The sequence below is a fragment of the Fukomys damarensis genome, unplaced genomic scaffold, assembly GCF_012274545.1.
Source record: "Fukomys damarensis isolate Sample0158 unplaced genomic scaffold, DMR_v1.0_HiC HiC_scaffold_22, whole genome shotgun sequence".
NCBI classification, from domain to species: Eukaryota; Metazoa; Chordata; class Mammalia; order Rodentia; family Bathyergidae; genus Fukomys; species Fukomys damarensis.
The window spans coordinates 17,220,197-17,246,987 of record NW_022900934.1 but is presented as its reverse complement, the minus strand read 5'-3'; the positions used below and the strand labels follow the sequence as shown (position 1 = coordinate 17,246,987).

Sequence of the window (26,791 nt, the reverse complement as noted above, 5' to 3'; positions counted from 1 at the left end):
CAATTTATATGAAATGTGTAAGCTTGTTAGAGTCACAGACACAAATAATAGAATAATGGTTTCCAGGAGCTGAGAAGGGGAAATGGGAAACTGTTGTTCAACTGGTACAATGCATGAAGTTTCATTTATTCACAATAACAAGTTCTAGAAATCTATTGTACCACATTTTGCTTAAGGATAGCGTAGGTACTGCAGACGTGATAATTTGTTAACAAGGTAGATCTCATTTTAAGTGACTCATCACAAAATAAAATAAATAACCACCTTTTCCCCTAAAACAAACAAAAAATGCATGCCTACTTTAAGCCATGCAAATACAGGCATAAAGATTTGAAAAAAGTGGAAAATTTATTTCACACACACACGCATGCACACTGATAAAGTTGCACAATAATACGAAAGAGCATGCAGGACTTCTTCAGAAGTTTGGCACTGTTAGAGCACAGCATGAAAGGAGTCCTAAGCCGGATGATGCTGGAGAAGTGAGCTCACATGTCACTTTGAGCACGGATTTTAGGAGCCTCTGGTACTAATAAGATATATAGAGATGTATGACATGGCTAAATTTGGGCTACAGTTATCTAATTAAAAATTGATTGAAAGAACCAGATGAAAATTGTAGGGGCCTAAGAGGGAGGAAACAAGCTGCAGACTTTGAAGACCCTCTAGGTGTAGAGGATGAGGGAACACTCCAACACAGGCTACCTCCCACATTTGTAGAGGGTCCTCTCTTGGGGACGCTCAAGAGAGATAGAACTATGCAACTGAAAGAAACATCTGTCATATTTGGGCATCCCCTATGTCCATAGTATTGTTTTAACCTTACATATCTTCATCACAATTCTGCAAGTTAGGAATTGTTATTTTCATTACAAATGAAGAAATTCAAGCTATTTACTGTGCCCAAGATCTTAAAGCTGAGGCTAAATGTGACCCAGAATTCTCTGCATTTCAAAAACTGTACTTTACACTCATTAGCCACTCCTAAGTTTGTTTTGACTCAAGATTTCAGGATTCTAAGCACACAAGTTAGTTCTTGTCTGTTGAAAATGGAAATAGGACAAGTCTTGGTAAGAACTCATCTGACTTTATACTCAGCCAAGATTCAGCCAATATACTCACCACATTAAACATATTCACATAGGGTATAAGCAGCACCTTTAAATATCTTTCCAATAAAAATAACACTAGGTAATTCTGAGTAATAATACCCTACTAAAAGCAGTGATATAAACCAGCAGCCTGAAGGCCGAACAACTTTAACCATCCCAGAGATTCAGTAAGTTAAAATACCTTTTTGGAAGAGAGCTTCAAGCTAGACCTGTTTCTGCCCCACACACACTTTGGCAACTATATGGAGACACCTTCTTCAGCACAGACTGGCTACAGGGTATGGATTTCTGCTTAAAGGGGCACCAATGAGTCACCCAGCCAGCAGTCTGACCTGAACTTAAACTTGATAACACAAAATACATAATTTTTATGTTGTTTGGTTTTATTAGTTGGAAATAATCTGTCAACAAAAATTATATTAATACACCCCTTCTTTCTCCTTAAATGCCCTCTCCCCTCCAACATACTTCATTTGGGAACTGTCTTTAGGAAAATATTTCCTAGCTAGAGGCAGTTTTGTCCACAGGGAACATTTGGAAATACAGTACTGGGAGACATTTTTGGTTGCTACAACTCAAGGAGGGCCATCTAGTAGGTAGGATTTAGAGAAGCCGATAACATCATAGAAGGCACAGAATAGTCCCCATATCAAAAATTATCCAGTCCAAAGTGTTAACAGTGCTTAGGTGGAGAAACCTGATCTAAGGCCCTCTCTGATTCTTAAGCTAAATGAAATGCCAAATGACTTACATTTTCTTAAAGGGTTACATTCATCTGTTGTCTACTTGTGCGATTTTTCACTGCAGTGGGTTTGAGTGTGTCTGCCGAAAGGCATGTGTCGGAAACAATCCTCAGTGAAGCAGTAACGGGAAGTGGGGGCCTACTGGAAGGGGTTCCTCTCATAAGACCGCTACAGCTATCAATAAATGAGTAATTTCAATTTTAAAAGACTCAAGGATGCAAGTTTGATCTGTCTCTTCCATCCTCCTGTTTTTCTTTTTGCTCTTCTGTCACAGAATGACTCAGAAAGAAACCCCTCAGCAGATGCCAGCCCCTAGATCTTGGACTTCCCAGCCTCTGGAACTGTGAGCCAATTCATTTCTGTGCATTTTACATTACATTATAGCAGCACAAAGTGGGACTGAGACTCACTGAATAACTTTCTTCCCCATGCAGTTGACAGTTCTAGGAGGATGAGGGCAGCATTTATTTTGTTCCTTCTTGCATCCCCAGCTGCTTAGCACAGTAACTACACATCGTAGGTGATCAATAAAGAGTTGATGAATGTACCAACACAGAATGAATGATGAGGTGAAATCAATTTAGGGTTTAGGCCTCTGAAATTATCCACATTACCACTCAAGTTGGAGACAGTGATGGAAAATAGAAATTGATTGTTTCATTAATTAAAACATATAGACCAGGAATCATTTTTTGCTACAGTGTCACAGACATATGTAGTGCTAAAATTAACCAAACTATAAGCCTGTGGTAGCCATGTTCCAATATGGCCCCTAAATATTTTTTTTGTCCTTGATGGCCCCCAAAGATTTCTCTGTCTTGGTACTCATCATGTGCAGCCTCTTTCTACTTCCCAGGCTAGGTCATTGAAGCACATTGTAATTTCTCCTGCTCTTCTCTTGAATTACTCACTCTTGGAAACTATCCGCCATATTATAAGGAACTGAGGTCAGAGAAAAACCATGGGAGGTGCCATCTTGGAAGTGGCCCCTCCAACTCCAGTCTAGCTTTCATGTGACTCCTGCTCCCACCGACACCTACACTGCAGCCTTAACAGAGCCTCTGATCCAGAGCTACTGGCCACTCTTAGATTCCTGAGGGTCACAAACTACTTAAGGCAATAAATATCTATTGTTTTATGTGAGAGAAAAAAATTATACAAAATCAAAAGCTTGACATATGCCAACCAACCGTGGAGGAAACTATGTTGTAGAGTTAGGCTCAAGTTTGAAAACTTGTTTTATTTAGGTTTACTTTTACATCGTGACTGATCCGTAGCAAGTTACTTAGGTTTGTACAGTTTTTAAATTCAAAGTAATACCTGCTTTTAAGGGCAACAATTAGACATAAGTTGACCCATACATACTGGACATAACTATGGATAAATTAGAATACATTTGGAGAATTTTTTTTTTTTTTTGGAGGAAAGAGGGAAATAGGTCACTATGAACTGTAAAATAAGAATAAAAAGGCAACTGTCCTTTTTAATTGTGAGTTCTTGGCTCCCTTGCCCCAGGGAGGAATTAAGAATTGGTTTCTCAGATCCATTAACTATTTCTCATGAAAGACAAGGAGATTTTAGTGCTTTACTGGAACTGGGAAAGGCATGCTTGGTCCTGAACACAGGTGTAGAAGCCCAGAAGGCTGGAAGAGAATTACCTGAGTTATAAGAACACAAATACCCCCTGATGCTATCACCTGAACACCAGGTGTGGCAGCCTGAGGAACTGGAGCCATAGCAATGTCCTAGTTGCTGAGCTCGGTGAGGTGGAGTGGACATCATCAGCATCCTGGACGATGCCATCTCAGAGGGACCACAGACCCCGGCCCCTTCTTGAACCATGCTTAGTGTGTGGGTCTGTCCTTTAAAGAATAGGAGGGGACCATGCAATACTGACTGGGCTTAGATGTGCTGTGGACACACTGCTTGAAGTTGATTCTGTGCTTTCAACTTAGAAAAACAGAATAAACTTATGTCTTGCCCTGGGCATCATCAGAAAGCAATACATGTCGAAACATATTTAAGAGCTCTGTTACACTATTAAATGCCATTAGATTTTTTTTCTCTATGATGCCGATCACTGATGATTCAGTCTAAGCTCTCCCCAGTAGAAGTGCTTCTAACTGGCTTATGCTCTGCAGGAGTCAATCAGGCTGCACAGCTCCACTAGGATTCCCTTCCTACTTTTCTTCCTTCCATGGATGTTGATGTCACTCTGCCTCCCATCTCACTTTGTCCTGCTCAGCCCAGCCCCTCCATGCCCTGCCTTGCCTCCCAATAGCTCCCGAAGTGGTTCTGTCTAACTGGACCTACCCCTCTGCCCTCAGGCTTAGTTGGCTCCCAACAAGGTCTACGTTATCCCTCCTGCCTTGCTTCCATTTCAGCTAATTCCAGCAGAGACAATCTCCCTTAAACTCTCTCAGTCCTAATGCAGACAAACAATTTCTCCCAAACCTTTGCTCGTGCTTTGTATGAAATGTCTTTATTCCTTCCCTCTGTTCTAGCTGTGAATCAACTAAGGACCTGAAAGGTAAGAGGGTTGTTAGCATATATCAAGAAAAAGGGAAAGGAAGAAAATAATAGGTTTTGATAAGAAAATAGAAGCTGATATTTTCTTCTGGTAGCAGGTGTTTGCTTTAATAATCTTTCCTCTGATGCTTTCTCAAAAAAATTCACTTCATTTTTCTTACCTTAACCCATATATTTACCTTTAAAAAATAACTTTCTTATTGCAGTGACCCATATTTCATGTGGCTTGGCATAGAGAGAAGTGCAGGGCTACATACTCAGAAAAAAAATACTTTGGTTTCTGAAAAAAGCTGCAACATGATCACAGCTGCTTAGTTCTCTCCATTTCCAGGGTTTTAGGGTTTAATAATATCAAGACAGGAAAAGGCTGGCATGGGCCCTAGGAATGGGTAAGGAGTATACAGATAGAACAGGGTGGAAGGAGGCAGAGATAACATAAGGGAGATAAATTTCTTTCCTCACCCACTGCTAAGTGCATGACTAAGTCACCATGGATTAACAAGAGAATGGTATAAAGGTACTGATAATGGGAAATGTTGAAAATGTTCTTGACCTTGTCTTCTTTTATTAGAGATACCTGTTGAAACCTTAACTCTGGCAAAGTCGAACTTCCTACCTACTCTGAGTCTGCTGAAACACTGAGTCTCATTATAATTCCCGTCCACAAATTGCCTTAGTGTTGCCTAACGGTCTGTTACATTTCCCAATCCCATAATCTTTCAGGCATGCTATTTCTACTGTATAGAACCTCTAACCACCACCCCACTCTCCTTGTTGGTGGGTAACCCTCTTTCTTATTTCAATGAGGAAATGGAAGTCCTGTCTGCTACTGCACCCACACATTCTGCCTCTCCACCTATGTTTATTGAGGAATAGTCTTAACGCTAAGGCCACCCCTTCCTTGTATGAGATTCCATGCCCTCTCACTCACTAAAGGATATCTAAAAGCATTGTTTGTCTTTAGAATGAACAGCCTCCTTTCCATTAGATCTTCTTTATTAGCTCTACTACTTATTCCATCTTAAAAAAACACATACAATTCCTCCTTTTGACCGAAGAACATTTCAGGTTACTGTCTCATATGTCTGTCCCCCTCGGTATCATTCTCCCCCATTCCTCTCTTCCTGTTTTCCTTGGTTTCACTGTAAGCAAATTCCAGTACTCACCATTCTGAAACTGTTCATATTAACTCACTAACTACCTCCATGTTGCTGAATCTAATGGTAAATTCTCGGTCCTTACTTTACCTTAACTATCTAGAGCTTTTGGCACATTCTCTCCTTGACAATTTTTTTCCCACTCCGCTTCCTGAACCCTACACCCTTTCTCTTTGGCCAATACTTTTCAATCTTATATGCTGATTTTGCCTTAAATTCCCTACCTTTCAGAACCTCATGTCCTGGACACACTCTCAGAATGTCTCTTCCATCTACAATGATACGTTATGATGCCCTCCAGTTTCATAGCTGCAAATTCCATTTAGAGGCTGACTCTCCAATTAATGTCTCCATCCTAAAATGATCTCCTGAATTCCAGACTGGCATAAACCACTGCTTATTTCACATCTCTCCCAAAATATTTTACAGGAACCTGATCCTTCACAAATAATTCTACAATTCTAATTTCCATCTCTCCTCCTACCTTGACTGAGCCTCTATCATTTTCTGGTGGTATTACTATCTCCCAACCACTATCCCTGATTTTATTTTTGCTCTCTCTCAGTCTATTCTCAGAATATATAAAATGATCCCTTAAAACAAAAAAGCCAGGTATTTTCTCCCATTTTCTCGCTCATTCACTTTACTGTAACTACAGTGGTCTTGTTATTCTACTGAGGCCTTTTGTATTTCTGCACTTTCTGCCTGGAACAGTGTGTCTCCAAACAGATATTTCACCTTCCATTAGGCCTCTATTTAAGTGCCAGCTTTGAAGCTATGTTTTTTATTCAAAATGAAATATCTCTCCCATGTAGATAACCATTGTACCCTTTCTTTTTTATCCTGTTTTATTTTTATTGCTTGATAATTGTCTGACATACTGTACATTTGCTTGTTTATTACCTGTTTCTCAAGAGTAGGAGACTTTTTTCTCTTTTCTCACTGCTATTATAGTTCCTAGAAAAAAGCTAGCTCTACAATGTATATTCATATATTTGCTGATAATATTGTGTTAATTTAAATATAAAACAGATTGCAAAAGGTGACAATTATAGTATGGTTGAGTTTGTAAAACAAGTATATATGAAAGCCAGTATTCATTGGAACCCACTTTGTACCAGTTATTTTGTTGAATAGATTTTGTTAAACCATTAAAATCACAATAGCCCATGAAAATAAATACTAGAACAGCCATAGGAGGAAACCAGGCTTGAAAAATATAGATAATATGCTCTGTGTTCAATAACTATTAGGTAGCAAAGGTGATAAATGATCCAGGTTTATTTGGCTCAAAAGCCCATGTTCTATGGTACACTGCCTCAGTGTGTGTGTGTGTGTGTGTGTGTGTGTGTGTATCTGTGTCTCGTGTTCTACTATAAAATTTAAAGAAAAATACATTTATATATATGAAAGGGGCACTGTTGAATAAAACAATAGATAAACAGAAATTGCCAATAGACATGCACAAATCTGGATTAAATTCAAGATTAATAAAATGGAATAGAATTAAAAATAATGAGGATTTTTATTCTATTGGCCAAAAACATAAGCAGTAATACCCATAATGTATTATCAAAATGATCATTTATATGTAGAAAGATAAATGTACAAGGATTTTCATTATAGCATTGAGTAGAATAGCAAAAATTTAACTAGTAACAAGTGCTGGTTAAATAAATTATGTACATCTTAATGGTGGAGTATTATGTAGTCATTAAAATGATGTAAAAGACTTTATGAGACAGGAAAAGGATGAGTGTATTATTATATGAAAACTGCAAGTTATAAAATAGTATGTACAATACAATTCCAGTGATACATCAACAAGAACAAAGACTGTATGTATCTTGATTTGAATATTAAAATTCTGGGAGAAAAATCAACTTTAATAACAATAATTATCTCTGCATGGAGAGATTATGTGTGAATGCATTCCACTTTCAATTGATATATTTTTAATACAACATAGGACCAAATCAGACATCTACTGGTGCCCTAGCATTTAGTAGCTTCCAACAATAATAACGTAACATTCCTCATCATTCTATAAGTTAGCCATGTGGGCTGTCTTCCTGCTGGAATCTCTTCGGGATTACTTCTGCAGTGGCAGGCATCAAACTTCTGAGCCTGGAGGTTCTAATACAGGCTGACTCACCAGTTAGGCAGTTGGGACTAAGTATTTGTTAGCACATTTTGATTCTCCTCATTTAATTTATTTTCCAGAAGACCAAACTAGGTTTCTTCCCAGTATAGTGGCCTCAGTCAGGGCCTTTAATACCTGGCTTCAAGATTTGTACATCATCACTTTCATCAAATTTGAGTTGGTCAAAAGAATTCACAAAGTACAGATTTAAGAGGATAAAGAACTGGGCTCCACCTTTTGTTGGGAGAAAGGGAATGAAACATGACAATAGGATGTGGACAGAGGAGGTGTGATTCATTGAGAAACATTATTAGAAACAATATTAAGAAAGTGCTCTACCACTGGGCTATATCTGCAGCCCTTGTTATAATATTCTTAAACAATATAATAAATATTAATTTATTTATAACAAATTATTCAACTTTTCCCCAACACATTAAGCCTTCTCAAGATGGTTTCTTGAATGAAACCAAGGTTCATCTTTGAATTTAGTTGTCTGGGGTTTTCTAAAGACTGATGAGGCAGACATACCAGGTTTTGTTATACACAAAAGACACAGTGGCTTATTACTGGATTGCTGTAGTTAATTTTAGGAAAAAAAAATAGTCACCAAAATAGCATAGGAGCCAATGATCATGGGTTAATATGTAGGGAGAAGATACCTTAAATATGATGCAGTGTGTTATATTTAAATTGCCATCCAGAGTCATGCCTAAGTCTTAATATAAGAATTATGAAGGAGAAATAGAGAAATTTAAATTATTTTTAAATGGATTCCCACTATATTGATACTGGAACTGGTAACCATAACAGCACTGGTCTTCAAGTTCAAGCTATCAATCATTTCTTCTGCTGGAGAAGGACAAACCTGCCCCCATGAACAGTGTCTTCCAAAGAAAGCAAGATCATCCTTCTGGCCACAGGGACTATGGTAGCCTGAGAGATCATCAGCCACATACCTACAGTTTAGAGGTTGGGTTGCAACATGAGGTGTCATCCGTGTCAAAGCAGAGGAGGAGAGGATGGCAGTGCTCTCAAAGAACTCTAGAGATAACAGTTCACAAATAGCAACAAGAAGACTTCCTCAGAGGGCCTTTAAAAATATACATATTCATGCATCCCACAAAGGATTCTGATTTTGATGGAACAGGTTTTGTGTTGGACGAAGAACTTTAAATAAATCTTTTCCAGGTAATCCAGAGGCTCAATCAGGTTTTGGAATCTCAACAGGACATCCTGAGGGTTCAGATTAGTTTTGGAAAATATTGGAGAGAGGCCAATTTCTCTCTCAGAACAAGATTGCTACAAGATATTGCTGTGAGCTGGGAGACAGACATGAGATATATTTACTGATTCATCTTGCACAAGCACTCCAACAGTATGGGTTAAATACAATTCTCCAAGCTCTAGTCGCCATTAACACCACTTTTCACCCCGAAAAATCTATTGTGTCTTTCAAAATCTGACTTATAAGATGACTTTGGCAGTATCACCTTTTGTAAATTGAGAATGGCCTATAACTTGGTTGCCTTAGCAACAAATAGGATTGAGCATTAACAATTGAATCCAGATGGTCATTATAGGTAGACAAGAAAACACAGGCTCAGTCCATTTTAGATTATGCCCATCTGCACTGTACATTCAACATTCAACAGGGCTAGATTATTGTTTCCTATTTGTTAAAGAGACAACAGTGTGGAATAAAACTGATCATTGACTTTTAGGACAGAATTCTAGAATCTGATTTAATAATATCATTTTTAGCATTGTATAGGACCTCGATATGACTTCTTTCCTCTTAGCAAACGTGAGTATAGATAAACATAACTGACTTACTGACTCATTTATTCAAATGATTTTTATTGAGAATTTGCCTTTTGTCAGGCCCTGTGCATGGTTCTAGGGTCATACAAGTATCACTGTAATTTCTATCCTCAAGGCGCTCAAGCCTTGAAAGAGATGATATTTAAATCATTGCTATGTCTGTCCAAAGGGTAACAGAAAGATACTCGCAAAGTGGGGACCCCAGATAAGGACAGGATTATCCTTCTTTGAGTGGGGCAGAAAAGACACCATTAGGATCTACATATGGCTGGTCAAGGGAATCTCTGAAGGGCAGAGAGAGACTGAAGGAACATTCATGGCGAGTAACTGTCTTTGCAAAGGCCAGCACTGGAAGCTCGTAGTGTCCTGAGGACATGCCACAGATGTTGATGTGTTTGGGCATGAAAAGTGAAAGAAAGGACCTTGTAAGTCAGGCTAAGTGTGTGGGCTGTAAAGAATGAATTATACAGGAATATTTTTACAAAATAGAGTGATGTGGTGAATACACATCTTCAAAAGTTTATAACAAATTAAAGGAAGACAAGAAAACAGTGTGGAGATATTTCTGTAGTTGGGACAAAGTATGATTGGGTTTTCAACAGATAAAGTTTTATGGGCAGGAAGAGAAAAGGCATTCTGTAGTCAGCTGGATGTGGGGTGCTAGGAAAGTGGAGAGCCCAGGATGCCCCCAGGTTTATGACATGGGAGTGTTGTCCTTTTAACCAAGACAGGAATACAGGAGCAAACATTTTGATAAGCAGATAGGTTGACTCAGACTTCAATTTGGAATATCTGAAATATTAATGTCAAAATGAATTTTAAAAATCAACCTTTATTTTAAAAATATTGTATCAGGGTTGACATCTTAATGCACTGCCGGCTTAATGTCTCAGGAACGTATTGATTTATCCCTCTTTTCCCTCACTCTGCTCACCATCCCTTTTAAATATTCCCTGATAATATAATATGCAAGAAATTTTTACCAAATCAAGCCAACCCTTAATGTAAACCCTGGCAGAGTGATAGAAAGCTAGGTAAATGGGTAAACTGACAATAATGTTTATGTAATATTCTGTAATTTTCAAAATGTTTCTACCAAACGCATCTCATAATAAAAAACCTGTAAGGAAAATGGAAATATAATTCTTTTAAGCATCATTTTGCAGATGAAGAAACATTATACATAGGAGGTAATACAAAGTGGGCCAGTGGAACACTGGGCGAAGAACTGGACTGAGAGGGAAAGGTGGGTTCAAACACCATCTCTACAGATGTTGCACCATACATGAACTTGGAAAAGTCATTGTTCTCTCCAAGCTCCAAACCTCTCCTTGGGAAATAGGGTTAATGGTGTCATTGTGAGGATCACATGCTGCAACCGATGTGCCCAACACTGTCTTAAAGAGTAGGTGTAAACCCCAAGCATTTTGGCTGTTACTTTCAGCAGATAATGGTGGCAAATCACTGGAACAAACCCTAGGATGTTAGAACTCAACATTTTAATGTTACATTTTAGGATTGCAGCAAAATATTTCATAAATGCTGCTCTTGACTGTCTAGGTATCTTTGTTTTCAAGAGCCTCCTCTCTACTCCTCTTATCACAATTGGTAAATATCTATCCTGTCCTGGGACAATCACATCCTTTGTCCTGGAAATTTGACATGGAGCTCCTCTGATTCTAAACAGGATAAGAACTGTTATGAGGGGCTACAATGCTAAATAGCATATACTTCCACATAAAGAAAGGGGAGTAGAAAATGGAAAAGGGTGACGAATGGGCAGACAAGTCAGAGGGATTGTGAAGAGAGGGAGAGAGAAAGAAAAGAGACACAGGTAATCACTGTCTCAGTTTCTGATGCTGATTTTGGTTCCCCAGAGCCTCCCTGACTTCAGATTTTTGAGTCATCTTCGTACCTTTCCTTACAAATCTTCCTCTCTTGATTAAGCCAGGTGGAGTGGATTTCTATTATCTGCAACCAACCACTTCTGAGCTAAAACAGATGAGGGTCTATTTTCAGATAATTGGGCCCAAGAGGCAGGAGGCAAGCTTGCAACCAACATATTTGTGGAAAATGCAAAGACATTTACATGTTTATTCTTTCAGAAAGATGTCCTAGTTGCTTCTGGAAGTTAAGGCATTTTACAAATAAAGGGGAAAGAAGAAAAGAAACTATAAGGGAAAAGTCAACAACTACAAAAAGACCAATACTGGGCCAGTTCTGAATGGGATTGAGTCTGACTCAGTGACCTATATCCAATAAAAGGCATCATTTAGAAGAGGAGGGAGGTTTGAGCCCACACAAGGGAAGGGGACTTGAGATCTGGTTTACAACAAAGCAAGGGGGATAATAAAGCACAGTGGGGATTATAAAGTGTTTAATCTTAGGAACTTGGAGGATTTACAGGGCATCTGCTGCTACTCATGCTGCCTGCATCTTGGCTCTCAAGAGAACTCTGTGAGAGAGAGAGAGAGTGTGTGTGTGTGTGTGTGTGTGTGTGTGCACAATGCTTCTGTGTGTTCATGCATGAGTATGAGAGTATCCCAACCACAGCTGTGACATCTGACTTCATGAATAGTTAAAATACACAGCTATATTAATAGAGCAATGTTAACATGTCTGTTTCATTAGTTAACATGTAGTGTAAAGAATAAAAAAAATACAAAATGGGAAAATGGCTTAGTTTGATTAACCAGAACAACCACCCTTAATATTTTTATATGCTCACCATCTAATTTTTTTCATTTTTTGTATTCATTTTTACATAGTTTCAGTCACTCTGAATATGTAATTTTGTATTTTGCTTTTATTGCTTATTTTATTATACAACCTGTATTCTTGACTCTTAAATCTCCTTATAAAGATTTTTAATGACTCTAAGAGAGAATACTTCACCATCTCCGGGCACCATCATTTACCTAAATATTTTTCCATTTCTTGGCATTTCCGTAATTTCTACCCCCGCCAAATTACAAGTGATTCCATAATGGTATGTTTTGTGAGCACAAGTGCTGTTTTACACCTATGTTGGGCTTGCGTTTTAAGAGTGTCATAAATACACATGCTTTTCTCAAGTGTTTCATAGGTAGTTACAGACAGTTACAACATAACAGTGCTAGGTGAAATGGGTCATGGGTGAGCTTTGTAGGATATGAGGAATTTTTAAAATCTGACCTCAGGATTAAATCTGAGTATTAGAGAAATTAATTCCTTTCTACCTTGCAGATAGTGAGTGTCAGCTGATCCCACTGACATTCAAATTTCTTAAGTGATATGTTCAGAAAACAGGGATGATGTCCTGTTCAGTGACCAGATCTACAGAAAACCCTACAGAAAAGTGCCTATGGCAGAGGACCAGTCAGTTCCAGTTCCAGTCCTCTCATTTTTTCCCACTGGCCTGAATTTCATAGTAGTGGTGCATTCAATCCTGGTCCAGCATCTCAACCAGCCTGGTGAGTAAGAGGACCTGTTCTCGCCACTTGATAGGGAAGAGAGCCTGCTGCCTCACACCTAGAGCAATACCAGGCTCTTCTGTTTATTGCATGGGAGCCTACTTCTTCAGCCTTCTAGACCCTCTGGGCTTTTACACATTTTCAACAAATGCTCCAGTTCTCTGAGCTTACTTTTGAAACTCTTTCTCATACCCAGATCAGTGGGGTCCCTGCGATGAGCTGAGGTTCTTTCTGTACCTGGAAATTCAGTGCTGTTTTCCACATGAGGCCAAGATGATAGAGGCTGGCTGCATGTTCCTCAAACACAGTTCCTCTCCTGGGCACATGGCTAGACAAAATCTGTACTTAGCCACGGCCATGTTTCTGAGTTCTGGCCAATGGAAAGAGGGTGGAAATGATTATGACATCTCCATCCTGGCTCATAAGACCAAACGTAGGGTCTGTCACTCTCTTTCTTGTCGGCCAGCCAGATCCTGCAGAGGACTCAAATCCCCAAAGGGATGATAAAGACACTGACTAGAAAGAACACAGGTCCTTGAATAGTTGAGTGAAAATATCACTTCTATACACTCACCTTCCATATATTATTCATGCACATCTTCAACATTTATTTAACCATCACTATTAAACAGCAATTATCTTCATTTTCTGCCTATATCAAACCATGTACTATTATAGTGTCATATAAAATAATTTGATCATAGGCACTTGAATGTGGTGTGACAGAGGCCAGCATCACCCAGATCAAGGCATATGAGTTTGGACAGACCCTTTGTCTCTTTGTTTCAGTGTTCCTGCTACTAAAACCAGGAGGCTATGCTACAACACGCTTTAGAATTCTTGTAGTCCTAACATCTTATTGATTTGAAAGATTATAAGCAATAAGAAATTTCAAACACAAGGAATTGAGAAAACTTTTGAATTTGACAGCTTGAAAAATACAAAGTATAGTCATAAACAATGCAGAAGCCAAAACTTGCTGAAAACAAAGGGGCCTTTCGGCAGGCATAACTGAAATATGAGGTTTTAAATTTTACCATAGTTAAAAGGCACTACTTTAATTTTTTGGCCATCTGACAGATGAGATAAAAATAAGCATGGACAGAGATCAACTAATAACATTATATCGATGTGCAAATGTAAGAGGCATCAGGCCACAGCACATGTGTGTACTTAAAGGGCCCCAAGTACTATGAACATAAGCCCTTCTTATGTTCTGGAGAGAGATGTAAGAAATGATGATTGCTTGTCTAAAAAATCATAATACATTCTGTTACAGGAATGATTCTACAGGTCACACTCCTAATCATCAGACAATTAAAATGCAAACCTTTTATTGTTTGGAAGTGATGAAATTCTGTCCTAAGCGCACAAGCCCTAGATCAAACAGGAGATGTAAATGGATTGTAACTATTTAAAAAGCAATAAAGAAAAAGAGATGAGAGTACTTAAGGCCAAAACACCTAGCTGGGCATGGTGGCTCACGCCTGTAGTCCCAGCACTCGGGAGGCTGAGGCAGGAGGATCGCTGTGAGTTCGAGGCCAGCCTGGGCTACACAGTGAGTTCTAGGTCAGTCTCAACTACATAGTGAGACCCTGTCTCAAAAACAAACAAACAAACAAAAAACCCCAAAAATAAAAAAATAAAATAAAACACCTAGAGAAAGCTAAAGCTATTCCCAGAGTTAGGTTTAGTAGTTTAATTTCATAAATTAGAAAAAAAAACAAATTATTAAATAATATTAGAAGAATACAGAAACTGAAAACAGTGAAATAGAAAAAAAATATATAGATACAAATAAAACCTGAAGCTGGCCTTTGGAAAAAAGATGTCCTTTTAAAAAGTATGTCCTCTTGATGAAGCAAATAGAGATATAATACAATGTAAAATATTGGAAAGAGAAAGGCAATGCAACCACAAATAGGAAAGAGAGTAAATGCATTTATAATTTTTTGAAGCAAAACATATACTGGTACATTTTAGATATATACACAGTGATAACACTCACCAGAGGGAAGTTACACCTTTGCATGATATACCCTGAACCTTCTATAATTTTAAAGAGATTACTATATATAACTCCACAGCAACAAGTTGGAAAACAGAGAGAGTGACAAGTTTTCCAGGATAAAAAATGAAATTCAACAAAGGAAAAGAAAACCAGAGGATGGCTTAAGAAAATTATTTAACTATCTTTTATTAAAACGTCATTCAGGTCTAGATCCTATTTTTAAAAATATCCTTTAGAGAATGACAGCTCTAGCAATACTTAAGTTATTACAACGTATTTAAAAATAAACCTTTTCCAGTCTTTTTATGTATCAAATGACTTTGATGCTGAGACATGATACAACTAATACAAAAAATAAACCCAGAGATCAATCTTATTTATGAATACATATGGAATATTTTAAACAAATGGAATTAATCAGTGCATCAAAAGGATAAACCACAACTAGGCAAGGACAATTCCAAAGATAGCTCATCATCAGAAAATAGATTGAGACAATGTATTACAACTAGAAATTAATGGAAAAGCCATATGGTTGAATCAATAGATGCCAAAGAGACATCTGTTACTGTGCCACCCAGTAGCTCTTTTCTCTTGTTTTGGTAACAAATGCCAAAGCTTTCCCCTTGGGATGCACCTGCTCTTCTCTTCACTCATGTAGTCTCCATGGAACTCTACCAGGCTTTTGGGTAGAGCCTGTGATCAAAGCAAACCAATACATCACATTCCCTTGGTTATAATAATTCTGTGCTTTAGAGATGAGCCTGGGATCCTCTGAAGCCAGTGAAATGTGATAAGATACTTTCTGGGAATCTTAGGAACACCCATCTCTCCCCAACCACTGGATTTGAAGCTGAAAGTGTATGTCTTAGATTTGCCAGAGCCCATTGAATAGTCACAGCGAGAAGACTCAGTAAGAGTTAGCAGATCCTGAAGACACAGTTTGAGCCCTTACATCAAGTTGGCTTCATGCCAGCATTTTCAGTTATAACAGCGGATGCATTCACTTTTTGCTTTAAGCTAATATGAGTTAAGATTTCCTGGTATTTGTCACAGTAGAAGTCTTCATTGATGTATAGGCCAAGATAAATTAAATAAAATCCAGTCAACTAGTGAAAACTTTGACTAAAATAGGAACTGATGGGCACTACTTAAATACAATGAAGGATTTTTAAAAAATCTTCAATTTTCATGTTAAGGGGTAAAGTATTGAAACCATTTTCTTCAAAATCATGAATAGAAAACAGGCATGCCTACCTTCTCCACTTTATTTTGGTGGTTGAAGCCAATGTACTTAGTCAAGAAATGAAATGCTCAGGGAAAATATCAAAATAGAAAGGACAGAAATGAATTTTTTTTGCAAATTATGTAACTGTAAATTTAGAAAATTTGACAAAACTACTAAAAACTATTAAAATTTATATAGGAGTTGCTAATTTAGCTAGAGTCTATCTAAATATATAAAAAGTAGCAATACTCAGAAATAAGAAAATTTCTATTTATAATAGACATTAACACAATATAAGAATACAAAGAATACATTTATTGGACACATAGACTTATGAAATATATAAAATGAAATAAACTTTACTGAAAGATATAAAAACATGCAGTGACCAAATAAAATATCATATATAAGAATGAGAAAACTCAATATTATAAACTTGTCAGTAATTCCAAAGCCTATATATTAATGAAACACAATTTCATTTAGACCTTTGATTTTAATTCATAGACTTAAATATCAAGTTAATTTAAAGTACATATAAAAGACTATATGTCTAAGAAAACTGGAAAAAAATGGGGTTAACCAACCTTTCTCTTTATTACTATTACCATAATATCCCTCTAAATAAAATAGTATATTACTGGCCCAGAAACAGGTAATAATTCAGTGTGACAGAATAAAAATCCAAGAACAGAATAAAATTTATATGAATACATAATAAGTGACAACAGTCGAATTTTAATTCAGTAAAACCTATAAATATATTTATTTCAAGAAATTTGATTAAAAGGTGGAGTGATGTTTTCTTGGTAAACTTAAGGAAGCAAAATTACTCTGCTGGCAACAGAATTAGGAAATGCATTTGAGGAATCTACAAAGCACAAGAAGAATGATCTCTTCAAAATAGTTAACCCTTCCCTTAGATAAGAAACTGAATCCTTTGTGTTAAACCTGTTTTTTTTTCTTCTTAAGACAAAATTACTTACTTTATATATGGGTGAGCAGAGAATTAATCCTGATGATAGACCAATCTATCTTGCTGCCCAGCACTGATATTATAAGGAAATAGGTAATCTATATGATTATCTCAATCTATCTGGTGCCTATACGAAAAGACCTAAGTCTGAGTGACTTATAAACAATAGAAATGTATTTCATCACAGTATTGGAGGCTGATAAGTCCGAGATCAGATCAAGATGCTGCCAGATTCTGCATCTAATGAGGTCTGCTCTCTTTAAAAATGGCTTTTTAAAATGTGCTCTTACATGGAGAAAGGGACAAAGAGCTCGTTTGAACCATTTTTATAAGAGCAGTACTCCCAGTCACGTTCCTCTGTCCTTAGAACTTAATCATCTTCCAAAAAAATCCCACCCTTTAGCTATGACATTGGGGATACATATAAATTTCAGGGATACACATTCAGACAATACCTCAGACAGATCCACTAAAGGTCAGTTTACTGAGTTATAACATTACAAGAAGGGAATTGGAACAAAAGCCAGAATATCAATTTCTTTGTTTTTTTTTTTGTTGTTGTTGTTGTTTTTGTTTTGTTTTGTTTTGTTTTGTTTTGTTTTTTTAGAGACAGGGTCTTACTATGTGGTTGAGACTGACCTGGAGCTCACTATGTATTCCAGGCTGGTCTCAAACTCACAGCAATCCTCCTGCCTCAGCCTCCCGAGTGCTGGTATTACAAGCGTGCACCACCACACCCAGCCAGAATATCAGTTTCAAAGTATTATTTTTACAAACTGATGAAGTAACAATCTCGTGTGTTATAGAAGTGCCAATAACTTATTAGAAGGCAAGATATCTGAAAGATGAAAATCTCAAGTAAACTGTGATTGTATTTCATTTTATGTTTTGACTTTGTTTTAGGGGTAAATGTTTCAGGAAATACAAGAGAACCAAGACAATGAAAGTTAGAGTGGCACTGATTCCTTTAAGACAGGGTTTGGCCTGGTTCACAGGAGAAATTCAGCCTTCTGTCTATTTTTGTAAGTAAAGTTTTATTTAAAAAGGCTACATATTTGTTATCTTTTCTGTATAGCTGCTGTCACACCACCTACATGGGTTAAAAGAAAAATTGTTTAATTCTAGAAATTGAGCTGTTTCTGACTACAATTCAATAAATGCAGAAAAACTTACAAAAGTAGGAACAAACAAAAATCCAAACCCTTTACATTAAAAAATATATATAATCAAAATTTGATTTAAAGAATTTAAAGCTGTAGTTTGTTCCAAGAATTTAAGGAAAAAAATAACTCTCATGAGTCACATAAAAACCTAAGAAATAAACCCAAAATTTCATATTTCAATGTCTATAACATACAGTAACAGTGAAAATAAATTACTGAAAACACTGGATTCAAAATATTGATAAAAGCATAACAAAATTCTGACTTAAGCAGACACAGGAACTAATAAGAGAAAAGCAACAAAAGGCTAGATTAAAAGAGAGAGTCAAGATCATATTAAGAATCAAACGTGTTTCCATCTAGACAAGAGCATAGATGAGTCAACAACTAATAAAGTCAATAGAAATATAAAAACATACTACTAGAGCAACACAAAACAAAATAAACTCAACCATAACAATACATAAAAAACCCAATAGTACTGCAAAGAGAAATATGTACCTCCACATATATAATTGAAAATGTCCTTCTCTCAATAATTAATAGAACAAGTAAAGAGGAAATCATTACGATTGCAGAAAACCAGAGCAAAATTCCTGGTGTACTTCACGTCAACTTCATTTAATGTTATACTCCACTCAACAAGAGCAAAATAAATATTCATTTCAATTGCACCTGCAGATTCACAGAGATACATATATTGTACTATAAAGCAAACCTCAATAAATTTAAAAGAAATACAGTCACAGAAGATACTTTCTGACCACAATGACGTAAAAGCAATAACAGAAAGACACTTAGAAAATCCTTCAATCTTTGTAAATTACATAAAACATTTCTTAATAATCCATGGATCAAAGATTAAATCACTAGGAAACTAAAACATATTGAATTGAGTGAAAACAAAAGCAGCCTACTGAACTGTACAGGACAGTGAGATACAGCTAAGATAGTGTTTAAGTGGAAATGTGTAGCATTAAAATTCAAAGAAAAGAAAATCCTCATACCCCTAAGTTAAAATTTCCACATGAAGAAACTAAATAAAAGTATGGGAGATTAGATATAGAAGAAGGAGAAAGAAATAAATACTAAAGAGCAGAAATCAGTGAAATTTAAAAACTAAATCAAATGCTGAAAAGATCAGCAAAATTGGCAAACTTCTAGCCAGATTGATTAAGAAAGACAAGAGAGGATATGAATTATTCACATCAAGAATGAAATGGAGGATCCCACTATAAGTCTCTGAAACACTGAAAGATAGAAATATTGTAAGTGCTTTACACTAATATTGTAAGTGCTTTACACTAATAAATTTAATAGCACTGATGAAATGAACAAATTATTTGAAAGATGAACTACCACAGAACATTCAAGAGTTAGATAACCTTATCCACCAGGAAAAGTCCAGTACCAGATGGCTTTAATGGGGAATTCTACAGAATAGAAAAACAAAAAAACAAACAAACAAAAATGGAAAAGAAAGTATAGTATTCTCAACAAATGGTACTGGAAAAGTGAAACTTGACATAACTCACGTCATATATGGTTCTCAGCTCAAAAAAAATATATAGGAGAAGCATTTTGTGACCATGTATTAGGGGAATTGTATGTACTGAAAACACGTACTAACATAAAAAAGGATTTTGAGATAAGACTTAAAATACATGCATATATACACAAAAGTGATTCTTGGATTTTGTCAAAACTAAAAACTGCTTTTCAAAACACAGTCATGAAAATAAAAAGAGATACTCTGGACATGTTGAAAATATATGCAAATCACATATTTGATAAAAAAAATGTGTATCCAGAATATACAAAGAACTTTGAAATTCAGTAATAAGAAAAAAATCCAATTTAAAAATAAGCATGTGATTTGAACAAACACTTCATCAAGGAAGATTTTTAAAGAGCAATGAGTATAATCAACATATGAATAATGTCCAAAATCATTAAGGAAATCCAAATCAAAACCATTTATCTCTTTACATAGGAGTATGGCCAAAGAGAGGAAATGAAGGTTCTAACCAAAATGCGAAGTGACTGGAATTCTGATATACTGCTGTTGGGAATATAAAATGATATAACCATTTTAGAATGTACTCAGAGTCTTCCAATTAGATGTATATTTTATGTATAAGCCAGCAAACCCTCTCCTGGATATCTATCCAAGAGAAATAAAAACAGGTATCTATTCCAAGACTCTTATATAAATACTCATAGTAGTTTTATTCCTAGTTAATAAAGCTGGAACTAATGAAAACTGACATACATTAATGGATAAACTGTAGTGTTTCCACATAAGAGACTACTGCTCAGCAAATAAATGAATTAGTGATATATGAACTCGCATGGATAAACCTTGAGAACATTATGCTTCATGAAAGAAACTGGACTCCAAAAGCCACACCCTGTGGAACACCATTTAATACCATTCTGGAAAGAGAAAAACTATAGGAATAGAAAACAGTTCAGTGATTTCTAGGGTCTACGAAGAAAGAAAAATAGATTATGAAAGGGAACGGGGAGTACTATATGAGAAATATTCTTTATCTCAATAATGATAGTGGCTTTATAACTGAATACCTTTGCCAAAATTCATTAAATTGCCTACCTACAATGTGTATTTTATTATATTCCAATAATATCTTTAAAAACACAAACAAAATTATTTATGAGAAAGGGCAGGTGATCAGAAACAAAGATGAAATTAAAATGATATGGTACAATACTTTTGTCTACCTTTATCACTATTCTATTTAAAAATCTGAATGAACTTCTGAGGAAGCACAGACTAATAAAGTTATCTGGAAAAAGTGAAAAACCTAAAGAAATTAATTATCATAAAATAAACTAAAATACATAAGAATGTTCAAAAGACCTGAGTGTCTCCAGAAGGTCAGCTAATTGGATTAGATACTATTTCCATTCTTTAAGAGAGGAATAATTTCTACTGCAATGAAATGGTATAGAGAGGAACAGTAACTTAAGAAGACCTTGTTACAACCAGTTTAACACAAAAAAATCTTTGCAAAGAATAGACAACTTGAAGGCTTGACTTACTTATTAGTGCTAAAGACATACTGCGGTGATACACACATACCCAGGTTTATAGTAGTGCAATTCACAATACTAAAGCCCTAGGAAAAGCCCGTCATCAGAGGAAAGGATAAATAAAATGAGATACATATAAACGGTGGAATATTATTTAGCCATAAAAACAATGAAATCATGCCATTTGCAAAAAATGGATGTGACTCAAGACCACATTGTTAAGCCAAAAACTCGGTCACAGAAAGTTAAACATCACATGGCTTCTCTCATACTAGAAACCTAAAATATAAATGAAAAAAAGAAGGAAAAGATGGTAGGTAACATGAAGATCTTTTGGAGTTGGGGAAGGGGAGGGGGAGAGGAGGGAGAGAAAAGTAAGGGGTAAAAACTACTCAAGATATGTTATATGCATGTACCAGTTCTCCAAAATTAACATTACTGTTCCATGTTGCAAAATACACTGATACAAAATTCTAAATTAAATATCATCTATATGAGCAGTCCAGTAGAAGACTCTACCTGGAGATGAGATGAGGTTTATTTTGACTGTACAAGCTGGCTGAATATAAGTGGATGTGCATTTTTGTTATCACATTAAAACGTTCAAGGGGGGATTGCTTAATAATTTCTGATCTCACTGCTGTATTTGTTTCCCAAGATCTCACATGGCTCACTCACACTGCACATAAGCCTCCACTCATGCAGCATCTACTCTGAGAAATAGCTTTCTCACACTGAACCCTGGAAATTTCATCTCGTACTGGAAACTTAATCTCCCACCAGCCAGCACCAGCACTTTCCATGAGGGTAGAGACTGTTTACTACCTGCACTTCTCAGCAAATATTTATTGGATACATAGCAATAGATACCTAAAAAGCTTTTAAAAAATCCAACGTTCACCCCTAATAAAAAGCTGATAACATGGAAATAAATGGCTAGTTTTTAACATGATAAAAGAAAAAATATCCCCTACCCAATCCTGCTTCATGCTTATTTTGAAATAATTCAAGCATTTCCATTAGATTCAGATCAATAGAAAGGTGTCCTATATTCCAAATATAATTTCCAAAGCAATAAACCAGAGGTTGAAATAAAAAAGCTTTCCTATTGTTAAAAAGGAAGTGGAAATGGTTATTGTTTGCAAGTCAGCTTTTGTGAATCACCTGAAAAACATCTTAGGGGAAAAAAAAACACAAGAATTTACTAAAGTGGCAGGTTACAAAATTAATAGAAAGAGCCTATAGTTTTACAGTCTATGAATAACAGAAAATGTAATGGAAGTAATGATCAGTTTGAAAATGTACTGCAAGAAAAATCCTATATCCATAAAAGTCACCAAAAAAAATCTAGGAACAAACTTAAAAAGAAATCTGAAGTACCTATGTGAATAAAACTATAAAATTCTGTTCAGAAATATAAAATATTTTATGGAGTCATAAGAAATTCAATATTGTAAAGATATTAATTCTTTCTAAATTAACCCACAAATTTAATACAGGTACAATATAACTCCAATAGGATTTCTATTGTAACTACACAAAATTCTCTACCACTTATTTGGAAAAGTAAATATGTGAGAACAACTGGGAAGTTTCTGAAAAAGATAAAGGGGAACAGGGCTATTAGACACTGATAATAAAACTATAGAGGTTAAAACTATACAGTAACAGGGCAGAACAGGACATCAGAAAATACAACAAAAGAGTCCAGACATGGAATCAAAAATAAAAATAAATTCAGAATAAATATCAACCATAGAATCAAGTGGGTAAATGGCTCAGCATTGAGTTTAAATCCATTCTCTGGTGTTTCTAGTTATGAGACCATACACAAGTTGCTGAATCTGGAAAGCATTCTTTGCTTATGTAGTGAGTGCAGAAAAATTTAACAATGATGACTTCAGAGGTATAATTAAAGAAAACAATGTAGCACAGAGCCTGTCATTTAGCAAATGTTCAGTAAAAGTTAGCACATACATATATATAGCACACACATAAACAAATGTGTATATATGTATGCACATATGTACATGTGGATCTATATCATATACATACAGTAATACCTCATGAACGTTTTTGTTCACAATTTAGTTCTCAAACAAAAGCATTCAACAAAAATTTTGCCTCCATTCCCAAACTCCACGTCAGGTGACAGACACAACTATGGTCATCTTCCCTAAAATATTAAACAAATTAAATGAGTGAACCAAGGAACTACTATACATATAATTCTTATTCTAAGTTTATAGAGAAAAACAGCTATTTATTAACAGTGTTAGGGCAATGAGTTAGCTACTTTGGACAAAGTATATAAGTGAGATTGAGTCACTCATGAGGATGTTCATTTCCACCATTATTTATACTGGTGAAATGGTATTAAACCAAGTGATAAAGAAAAAAGAACACATGAGACATCTCTACTTCGATATGGAAAAATATTACTAACACATTGTTGAGCAAAGAGAAGCAGATTAAAAGGCATTAAAGCTAACTACTTTCTTTTCTTGTTATAGATCGCATGATGGCCTCTAAACATTTGTCCACCTGGGATCTACAACTGTGACCTTATTTGGAAATTGGATCTTGGTAGATGGAATTAAGAATTTCAAGATAAGAACATCCTGAAGCAGGGTGGGCACTAAATCCAATGATAAATGTCCTTATAAATGAAGAGAGAAGATACACAGAACAAGAAACAATGTGAAAACAGAAGCAGAAATTGGATGGATTCATCTATAAGTCAAAGGACAACAAGGGTTACTGCAGCCACTAGGAACTAAAAGAAAGTCTTGGAACAAATTTTCACTCAGAGCCTCTGTAAGAAACCAACCCTGCCATAACCTTGATTTGGGGCTTCTGACAGCCAAAACCGTAAGGGGATAAATTCTTGATTTAATACAGCTGTGTGGTAATTTGTACAGCAGCCACAGGAAATGAACATACTACTAACCTCATCAAATCTCAGTGTTTACATTTGAAAACCCCATATTTCTCATTACGTGGAAGAGTTCTTCCCTTCCTCCCAAGACCCATCAGCCCTCTGTTTGCTACCCGTAAGTTAAACAGAAGCAATTGCTTTAAACATGTCCCTATGTATAATTCATGTCTGACTCTAGCTGTATGTGCTTTGTCAGCTTTTGATCCACTGGTTATAGAGATAATAGCATTATCTGTGTTACAGTAACAGTGTCCAAGAATAGAGGAATACGTAAGTAAATTAAGGTCCATCGACTTGACACAATATTATGGAGATGACGATAAAGACTAGCAATGTGAGAAAAAGAGGATTTTGACACAAAACTAAGTGAAAGAAAGTATGTTATCAGATTGTATCTACAATATAGCAACTATTCTCATTGCGACAAAAATTCTCAGTGTGAACAAGGACTTCAAATGGCTTCAACTGTTGGACTGTGGGACTCTTTCTTCCTCCTTTTATTTACGACATAGTTGTAATAGTGTTTTTATTATGAAAATGCAAACAAAAAGGTCACCAAAGTCTTTTCCTGGGTACTATAGAGGCTGCAGAAGGAGAAAGGGTGGTGAAGAATCACTCAGCAAAGGGGCTGCCTAGAAGTTCTACCAAACTTTGTCCTGGTAGGAATTCAACATTTTATATTAAAGTATGGAATGCTGTATTTTTGAGTGATAGTTCAAAGTCATTTTGGGATGTAGCTAAAATTCCTATTGGCAAATTCCTAGCAAATCTTGCCAATCACTAGGTAACCGACAACTACAGGCACAACAACACATCCCAGCTCTTGTGTCACCTGGTCTTCTCGGACTTTACGTATCAGCTTCCTACTACCAGCTTTACCACCCCCAGTATCTACACTACTCCCAGTTTCCTCCTTCTAGACATCTCTTGTTTTTTCTTCCATCCAAACCCAAAACCAGGCTGCCCTTTTATCTCTGACCACTTAGCCATTCTTTGAGTCTCAGCTCCAGTACAGACTCATCCTCCATGAAGTATTTGGGAGTCTCCTTGTTTGAACCAATTCCTTTGGTTACTTCCAGAAGAAAGTTTTGTCTTGTGCAGATGAGAACGGTGAAGTCCAAAGATGTGCTCCATCCCTGGATATCACATGGAGCTCAGAACCTTAGACCATGACTATCTTCCCTGGTCCCCACATCTCCCACAGATGGACCAGGGCCCAGAGAAATGCTTGGTTATCTGAGAAAACAAAGGAATACCAGGGTAACCTCCAGTAGGGCAGCATCAAGGAAATACAAGGGTTCAAGTCTTAGTGCAGTGGAGTGAGGGATGTAGGGGAAGCAGAGGACATAGAAACCTTCAGTTGAGAGCATATTAGTTTTGTTGGCCATGATGGTAAATTACAATGTAAATTATAGCAAACACAAATTTACTGTCCGACAGTGCTGGATACTAGAATTATAAAATCAAGGTGTTGGCAGTGTCATGCTCTCTCTCTCTCTCTCTGAATTCTGAAAGTTGGGGAAAACCTACTTTGCCTCTTCCTAGGTTTTGGTGGTTGTCAATAATCCCTGACATTCCTTAACTCAGAGGCCCAATATTCCAGTCTCTACCTCTGTGTTCACATGGTTCTCCCCATATGTCTGTCTTTGGGCCCCAAACTCCTTGTCCTTTTGGGGATGGCAATTATTGCACTGAAATCCACATGAATTCAGAATGACCTCATTTTAGCTGAGCTACACCTGCAAAGACTCTCTTTCTAAATAATATGCACAGGTTGAGGTGTCACCATATCTTTTGTGAGGGAGACTTAATTCCACTCACCACAGAGAGTAATCTTCCTGGAAACATTAGGGAGAAAAAAAAAACATTATGAGGCAAAATAATGGGCAAGTTAATATCTATTCTGTTCTAAAACCTTATTTACATATTTTAGCTTATTTTTTGTTTTTATTTTTATGAGTACATGATTGCATTACATAATCATCACATTTCTTGTGGGGAGTTGGTACATATACCATAACACATATTATTTTTCATCCCCTTTACCTTCCTTCCCTCCCTCTTTCCTCCATCTCTTGATTTCCTTTGAACTTGAAAAAGATCTATCTCTCTACTGCCTATTATCCATCCTTTATTTTGCTCTTTATTTGTATTTTGGGTTTCTGATATAAGAGAAACCATGAAATATTTCCACTTGTGTGTCTGATTTATTTCATTTGACATCATGGTCTCAAACGTGCATCCATTTTCCCACAAAGGACTCAAGTTTATTCTTCTTATAGCATAATAGTATCCAAAGTGACATAATTATTGCTATCGTTTATATTTTGAGGCCAACAATAATCCCTGCCTGACACCAAAAATGAATGGATAACATGAAAGGGGGAAGGCTGGATGTGTATGGATCCTCTACAGTGAACAGAAATTTCTGCACCCAAACCCACGTCCTCTGTCCTCTGTC

At 36.3% G+C, this 26,791-nt stretch overlaps 1 protein-coding gene across 8 annotated transcripts in view; it reads right to left on the bottom strand.

Moving 5' to 3' along the window:
• The window catches only part of Ptprt (protein tyrosine phosphatase receptor type T), an 810,280-nt gene that overhangs the window by 330,349 nt on the left and 453,140 nt on the right, over positions 1-26,791 (bottom strand). The window lies entirely within an intron of this gene.